A 9016-nucleotide genomic window follows, 5' to 3' on the forward strand; every position below is an offset into this window, starting at 1 on the left:
CTGCTAACAGAAACTGGTGAAGTTCATGAAGATCTTAAATTGCCAGAAGGTGAACTAGGCAAAGAGATAGAAGGAAAATACTATACAGGTGAAGGTGTGCAGGTGTCTGTCATGTGTGCAATGAGTGAAGAATACGCTGTAGCCATAAAGCCCTGAAAATAGATGGACATCAGACATGAGCAGACTATATTTGCCCGTCTACCCACAACTGGATATTCCAAATATTAAGAGAAATTAATTTAAGATGGTTACCTTTCCCTGCTAACAGAAACTGGTGAAGTTCATGAAGATCTTAAATTGCCAGAAGGTGAACTAGGCGAAGAGATAGAAGGAAAATACTATACAAGTGAAGGTGTGCAGGTGTCTGTCATGTGTGCAATGAGTGAAGAATACGCTGTAGCCATAAAGCCCTGAAAATAGATGGACATCAGACATGAGCAGACTATTTAGGTCTGGATCAGCTGCAGATCTCAAGTTTGGTTCTAAGTTGTTACCAGAGCCAATGGTCTTCATAAGCAACTTGATTTCTTTTTAATTGTTTTGAAATTGTGCCGGATTAGTTTTGAATGGAATTTGCAATTAAAAAAAAAAACAATAACAAAAAGACCCCAAACACACACAAAAAACTAAATGCCTAGGTCTGGTGTTTTGGTTTTGTTTTGTTTTTTCTTTCACTTTATACGTCTCTTTTCCGTGGTTTTCAACATGTGAGTCCTAGGTAGCTTGGGCAGATATGCTTTATCCTAGTAAATCAGTCCTGAATTGTAGTTCAGTGATAAACAAACCAGGATTTTAAATTATAAAATGTATCATGTAGTTGTATTGAAGCACCACATAGAAATTGAATTGTTCTACATTCATTTCAGACTTAAGACTTAATATCACAGTATAAATAGACTATAGATTGAGACTATCAACTTGTGTGTAGAAAGCACAAATCCTGAAGATAAATAATTATCAAAAATTGTCAGTTACCTTGGTAGCCATGTAATACTATTCTTTGTCAAGGTTTTGGTAGACTTACTATAATAATATACAGTGTTTTTTAGTATCTGCTTGTGGTTAACAGAGGTACGTTGCATTGGGTAAATATGATTTCGATTTATTGGTTAAAAAAAGACATAAAGGACAGTAGCACAGTCAGTGCCATCTGTTTTTATTTGAGGCCTTTTATAATCAATGTGAGCAATAGAAAGTTGCCTTTCATTTTTGTGTGCTTTTAGGTTTTGTTTTCCATTTCTTTCACTCTTTATATGGAGGAATGATCAGACTTACAGGACACTGTGCAGTGCTTTTGTAACCATATTAAGTAAGGGTTAGTAAATTGGTAATTTACCAGTAATCACTCATTTCTAACCTTTTTTAAAGTAAATATTTTTATATTAAAATATTTTTGAGATAAAAACTGTAAGTGCTTACCTTCATTTGGAAAGTAAATGTACTTTGGTAAAATGAATGTGAATCCTGAAAAAAAATAATAATGTTTCTCCAAAATATAATAACAACCAACTTTTAAATACAAAGGCCTTCCACGAGGTCTTGTTGACTCTAAACAAGAGGCTTATATAAACAGCCAATAAAATATGTTGTTGTTGTTGTTGTTGTTGTTGTTATGTGCCGTCAAGTTGCTTGCAACCCATAGCAACCCTACGTACAACATCTCTGAATCCTTCCTTGTCCTGAGCCAGTCACATTAATTCCGACACACCAACCCCCATTGCCCCAGTTACTGTATCACTCTATCTTATCTGGGGCCTACCTCTTCCGTGCTGTCCTTCCACCCTTCCAAGCATGATGTACTTCTCCAAGGACTGGTCTCTCCTGGACATGTGCCCAAAGTATGTGAGACAGAGCTTCAGTATCCTAGCCTCCAAGGAGACACTTGGTTTCACCCTCTCCAAGACAGACCTATTTGTTTTCTTGGCAGTCCATGGTATGTTCAAGACTCTTCTCCAGCACCACAACTCAAAGACATCAATTCCTCTCTTTGTCCTTAGTCAATGTCCAACTCTCTGAAGCATAAGGAGTAATAACTAAGACCATGGCCTGGATTAGGCACACCTTAGTCTCCAGACTGACATAGTTGCTTTCCAGCACTCTGGAGAGGTCCCCGACAACAGATTTACCTAATGCAATTCATCTTTGAGTCCCTGTGCTGGTGCCAAGAAAGTTTATTGTGGAGCTGAGCAAGCTGTAATTGTTAATAACCTCAATCTCTTCTTCATCTATGATGGTGCTGCCAATTGGTGATGAGAATCTTTGTCATCTTAATGTTGAGCTTTAATCTATATTGAAGACCACAGCCAGAACTTCAGGTCCTTCTCAGTTTCAGCAACCAAGGTTGTGTCATCTACATAACATAGATTGTTGGGAAGTCTTCCTCCAAACCTCCTCACATCCTGCCACATTCCTCCTCATAAAACTCAGCTTCTTCAATGGAATAGGCAATCTAAGTTGAGTAGTTGCTATTCAAGTGAATGAACATTTTCACTTGTTTACATAGGCTGTTGTTGTTGTTATGTGCTGCTAAATCTACTATGACTGATAGTGACCTTATGAACAATAGCTCTGAATCTTGCCCTATCCTGAGCCAACTTCACCTTCTCTGACATATTTGACACTATTGCCATAGTCAGTGTGTTATCAATTTCATTCAGGGTCTTCCTCTCCTGCACTGACAATCTATTTGTCCAATCATGATGTTCTTCTCCAAGAACTGGTGCCTCCTAGCAACATGCCCAAAATATGTGGATGGAATTTCAAAGTCCTTGCCTCCAAGGAGCAACTTGATTTCACCCTCTCCAGGGCCAACCTGTTTTTGGAGACTATTATTCTCCAGCACCACAACTCAAAGGCATCAAGTCTTCTTCTGCCATCCTTAGTCATTGTCCAGTTCTCAGATGCAATTGAGAAGATCATAGCCTGATCAGGTATACCTTAGTTTCTAGACTAACATCGTTGTTCTTTAGCACTCTAGAGAGGTCCCTGATCACAGACTTTCCCAAAGCAACTCGTCTTTTAGTTTCCTGCCTGCTGGTGCCAAGAGTGTTGACTGTAGATACTAGCAAAATGAAAGTGTTAACAACCTCAATATTTTCTCCATCTATTATGATATTGCCAATTGTCCTGGTGGTAAAGCTCTTTTGTAAAAAAAACAAAAAACAAAAACAAAAACAAAAAAAACAAACCCAAACAATTACAAACTTAATAAGGGAGCATTTAATGAAGGGTTAAAGGAATCAAAAAGGGATGATGACACACCCAGGAACCAGCAGTAACAGGAAGGCATAGCCTAGAGGGCCCAAGACTGAAGAGAATGGTCTTACCAGAGTCCAGTGCGTGATATAATCATAGAAGGGTTGTCACCCAGGAACTGTCACTGTAGGAAGGATTAATAAACACCCTGACATTTCTCAGGCCTTGTACCCTGCTTCTTTCTCTTGCCTCACAATTGGATAAACTCAATCAGTAGTAAGGAAAGGATCCAAGTTCATGCTTCTGTATTTGGATACCTAATTCTTCTAGTAGTTGGGGGGAGGATAATCATTCTTCCCCCATTTTATTATCTTGGCACAAAGGATCTTTGTTTTCTTGATGTTGAGATGCAATCCATATGAACACTGCAGTCCTTGATCTTTAGCAAACACTTCATGTCCTCCTCAGTTTCAACAAGCAAGGTTGTGTCATCTGTTTAATGTAGGTTGTTGATGAGTCTTCCTCCAATCCTGATGTCACATCCTTCTTCATAAAGTCCAGCTTCCCGAATTATCTGTTTGGCAGATAGGTTGAAAATGTATGGAGAAAGGATACATCACTGATACACTCCTTTCTTGATTTTGGATCATGCAGTGTTCCCTTGTGCTCTGTTCAGACAACAGCTTCCTGGTCTAGGTGTAGGTTTCATATGAACACAATCAAGTGTTCTGAGATTCCTACTCTTCTCAATGTTAGCCACAATTTGTTTATATATGTAAACTTTTAACTTGTTTCTTGTAAATATATGTAAATTATTGAACTTGTTTCTTGAAATAATACCTTAGGAATTTTGGTTTGTAGGCTATTTTCAGTCAATTGGCCTAACATTGCCATTAGTGTTTCTGAACTATCTCCTACTTCATTTTCCCGGTTCCTGGCTTTTAACAAAACCTGAGATAATCAATATAAAACATTGAGACCAATTTTTGCTCTGGATATGTTTTCACTTTTAAAGAATAAACTGACTCCGAGGATCATCCTGGGAGCTTCGTTTCAGATAAATAAATGGTAATTTTAATATATAAGGCTTATCAATCAACATGTCACTTTCCTTACTGTACAAAATCCTTGCTCTAAAGAATGTTTTCAGAGCTTAAAGGAGCTTTTTAGAACTGAAAATTAAAATCCCAAAACTAGCTTCATATTATTCAAAGGAACTATGTATGTTAACGCTTGGTGGCCTAGTGGTAAGAATCTGCACTGCCATCCCAAAGGCATGAAGTTTGAATCTGTCTCCACAGGAGAAGGATGGGCAATCAGTCTCCTCCTGTTCAATTTCTGCCTCTGAAAACCCACTGGAAGGTCAGCTATGAGCTGGCTCAGACTTGATGGTACACAACAACAACAACAACGTATATTAAAAAGAAATGACAACAGCTAAAGGATTCCTGACATTCCACTTCAATCTTCAGAGTCTCTTCTGACATCCATTGTGGTTTTTTCTTTCTCCTCTGTTTTTGTAATGATCTTTTGCTTTCTTCATGGATGATATCCTTGATATCATCCCACAACACATCTGGTCTTCTATCATTGGTGTTCAATGCTTCAAACCTATTCTTAAGCTGATCATGAAATTTTGATGTAATTGAATCAATACCATATGTTGGTTCCTGTGGACTTATTTTAATTTTATTTGGTCTCAATTTGAACTTGCATATGAATAATTGATGATCTGACCCACAGTTGGCCCCTGGGTTAGTTTTGACTGCTGATAATTGAGCTTCTCCAACTATTTTTTTGACAAATGTAGTCAATCTGATTCCTATGCAGCCCACTGGGTGAAATCCATGTGCAAAGTAGTCTTTTGTGTCTTTTAGAAAAAGTATTTGCAATGAAAAAATCATTGTAAATACAAAATTCAATCATTCTATTTCCAGCCCCATTTCTATCACCAAGTCCATATTTCCCAACTACTGTTTCTTCTTCATTGTTTTCTACTTTTGCATTCCAGTCAATGATTATCATTAATGCACCCTGATTGCATATTCGGTCAATATCAGATTGCAAAATTTGGTAAACATTCTCAATTTCTTCCTCTTTGGCACTAGATGTAGGAACATATACTTGAATAATAGTCCTGTTGATGGATGGATCTTCCTATATGCATATGTATATTATCCTATCAGTCACAATCAGGATAGAACTTGAAAGTGACTTTTTTACTATGAATGCAATACTATTTTTCTTCTGTTTTTCATACCTGGACCAGGAGGCTGTTGTGCAAATGGAGCAGGAGAGCACTGTATGGTTTGGAATTGGGAAGGGAAAGCATCAGTGATGTATTCATTCTGTCTCTATACCTATTCAATCTATATGCTGAACAAATTATCCGAGAAGCTGGACTCTGTAAAGAGGAATGTGGCATCAGGATTGAAGGGAGACTCATTAATAACCTGTGTTATGCAGATGACACAACTTGCTTGCTGAAAGTAAGGAGGATTTGAAGTATTTGTTGCAGAGGATCAAGGAATACAGCCTTCAGTATGGATTGTGTTTCAACATAAAGAAAACAAAGATTCTTACCACTGGCCCAATAGGCAGTGTCATGATGGAAGGAGAGGAGATTGAAACTGTTAACAGCCTCATCTTGCTTGGATCCACAATTAACACCCTTGGTACAAGCAGGCAGGAAATAAGGAAACACATTGCAATGGGAAAATCTGCTGTTAGGGACCTTTGCAAATTATTGAGGAGTACTGATGTCAGTTTGAGGACTAAGGTGCGTCTTTCCAATTACCAGCTATGCATGTGAGACCTGGACAATGAATAAGGATGACAGAAAAAGAATTTATCCTTTAGAGCTTTGGAGTTGGAGAAGAGCACTGAACATCCCATGGATGGCCAAGAGAACAAATAGATATGTCTTGGAGAGGGTGCAGCCAGAGTGCTCTTTGGAGGCAAGAATGATGCAACTTCACCTCACATATTTTGCATATATAGCTAGGAGATGCTATTCCTTGGGGAGAGACATGATGTTCGGAAGGGTGGAGGGTCGGCGAAGGAGAGGAAGACCCTCAGCCAGGTGGATTGACAAGGTGACTGCTGCAATGGGCTCTTGTGTGTCAGGAAGTGTTAGGATGGCACAGGACAGGACGGGGTTTCAGATTTTTTGTTCATATGGTTGCTATGAATCATACTTGACTCGAATGGCACATAACAACAACAGTATTTCCTGAAGGAAAATACTGAACATGTCGGTTGCTAAACCAGGGAAGTAAGATTTAGATTCCTGAAGCTTAGGTCTGAGCACAGGTGCTAAATACTGCCCTGGCTACTGGACATTCCAGATTTGGGGCAGGAATCTGGTTCGGCCTTGGACGACTCTAGGTCCATAGCCACGGAGCAGTTCCTTTGGCCTTGGCCGTCAAAGCCCTAGGACTGGCTGTGAACCTGAGCTCCTACGGGGTCTTCTGCAAGGGACTCTTCCGCACCCTGACTTGCCTTCTTTGACCTGGCTTGGCAGCTGCGCATAAACTTCCCACACTTCTACATCGCAGTTTCCGTGATACTCAACATTCGCTTGCAGGTACACATATAGAGCTGTGAGTAAACTGCTGTTATGCGGGTCCAGCGCTATGATAGACCGCAATGGCGGAAGCCTCACTGGGCAGTGGACTTGCTCGGTGAGGAGCCCTGTGTTCTCGCGATAGGGTCTCACAGTGTCCGCAGCCTTCGGCATGATGATGCAAACCCGAAGTAATCCGAAATGGCAAATTCGTGATTCTGAGAACAGAAGGAAGCTTAAAACACGGGAATGTTTATGAAGCATGCATCATTAAACCAAAAGCAGACCGAACTTCAGGGTGTGGACAAGGGCACAGGAGAAAAAAGACAGTCTAAATTTTAAAAAAAACTAAAATTAACTCACAGTCAATGCAATCAGTACATTTCAGGAATTGTGGATTGTGTTGTAAATAATACATCGAATGGTTAAGAAGATGAAGATAGTAATACAACACGGAACCCATATCCTACAAGAGGAAACAATGATATTAAGAAATTAAGAACTTACAGAAAGACATCCATTAAAGAAATAGAAAATGCAGGATTTTGAATGTGGATCCTATTTCAGTGACTGAGTAGGGAGAATTAAGATCTTGGAGCCAAAGAGAAGAAAATGTGATCATAGACAAAGCTTTTCTTTCAGGTTAACAATGTACAAATAATCATAATGTGAATGTTGTTTATGGTTTCATTTTCTAAGAAAATGCTTAACTGTGATTACAAAATAGGATATATATGTTATTTAAGAATGAAAACTTCTTTTGGCAAATGGGAGATGTAAAGGGTGAATGGGTTGGATGATGGTGCCTTTAAAAAATGAGAAAGTGGAGAGATACTGGGTATTGATGAAAAGATTTTGTTCTTTAAAGAAGGTTCTAAACTTGGCAACTACCATGAAAGGGAGGGAATAGGGGAGAATAGCATGAAGTTAATAATGGGAAATGTCTAAGGAAAGTAAGTTCGAGTGAAAATAAATTTCATAGTGAAAAATTCAAACAAAATTCCTGAAGATTTTAATATTTTATTTTTTACTTTTCACAGAGTCAGTAGATGAATGAATTAGTGATCTATACATGAAAAATCTGAGTTAACTAGGAATCTGACAAAAATTTCAACTGTCATACTACGAGTCAGGTAAATACAGAGCCCTGGCGGTACAATGGCTAACAACCTGCCAATTGAATATCTGCAGCTCAAACTCACCTCCTGAGAAGAGAATTTAGAATGTGGCAGTTTGCCCAATATGTTGCTTTAAGGACTACAGCCTGGGAGGCCCTGTGGGGCAGTTCTACTGTCATAGATTCTCTTGGAATCTACTCCACCAATAAAGGTTTAATTAGCATTGAAGGATATATATAATGGTGAATAGTTTAAAATGTAATACAGAGAAATCAAGAAAGTATGATAACTCTGGTAAAAGCAGGTGGCTATGAGTTTAAAGTGGTTGGAGAAGGGAAATCAGGGATAGGTAGAAAAAACCAGAAATGCTGTTTTGATTATCAGTCTAACTGTTGTTTTTGGTGTGTCTTTTTTTTTAAAAAACTATGCATGTGTGTTTCTTAAAAATGTAAATCTTCATTTCTCCCACATAATTCTAAAGTATTTTGCTGGTTAGGAGTCACAATAGTAGATTGGGATTGCATTTTTACTTAAAGCAGGTCTCTGAAAATACAAAAAAAAAAAAGTTTGGATTCCTATTTCTCCGTCTAAGGAACTCCTGAGCCACCAGAAACAAATAATGACCAACACAGATTTTCCAAGATAAAAAAGTAGAGGTAAAATTTTTAGACATTAATTAAATATCACTGTTTACATCATATTTGCTATCTTTGTTATTGCACTCCCATAGTTTCTGGGGCTATCTTGTTGGGGTTACTTTTAGAATTGCTCTATTTTTGCAATTAGACCTTATTCACGAGTAAAGTCTTTTTGTATTGCCAAGAAGTTTTACTACACTTGTCTTCCTTCAACATTATTAGCATCCTTTCTTAGTTTTTGCTATTCCCCGTTTTAGTTACCTAATGCTGCTGTAATATGTTATTGTTGTTGTTGTTGTTATGTGCCATTGAGTTGCTTGTGACTCATAACTACCTATGTACAACAGCCCTAAACGCTGCTCTGTCCTGTGCCAATTTCACTGTCTCCAACACACCCACCCTGATTACCTCAGTCACTAAATCAATCCACCTCATAGAGGGTCTTCCCCTCCTGTGCTGTCCCTCCACCCTCCCAAGCATGATGTACCTCTCCAAGGACT

The 9016-nt window shown here is 38.5% G+C and overlaps 2 pseudogenes; both read left to right on the forward strand.

Annotated features, from left to right (window-relative positions):
- Nucleotides 1–414, forward strand: part of LOC102848188 — an 831-nt pseudogene extending 417 nt beyond the window's left edge.
- Nucleotides 415–6446: 6032 nt separating this feature from the next.
- LOC102843996 lies at nucleotides 6447–6793 on the forward strand (annotated as a pseudogene).
- Nucleotides 6794–9016: the final 2223 nt, after the last annotated feature.

Source organism: Elephantulus edwardii, unplaced genomic scaffold (genome assembly GCF_000299155.1).
Source record: "Elephantulus edwardii isolate Elephantulus edwardi_28Jun2011 unplaced genomic scaffold, EleEdw1.0 scaffold00178, whole genome shotgun sequence".
In the NCBI taxonomy this organism is placed as follows: domain Eukaryota; kingdom Metazoa; phylum Chordata; class Mammalia; order Macroscelidea; family Macroscelididae; genus Elephantulus; species Elephantulus edwardii.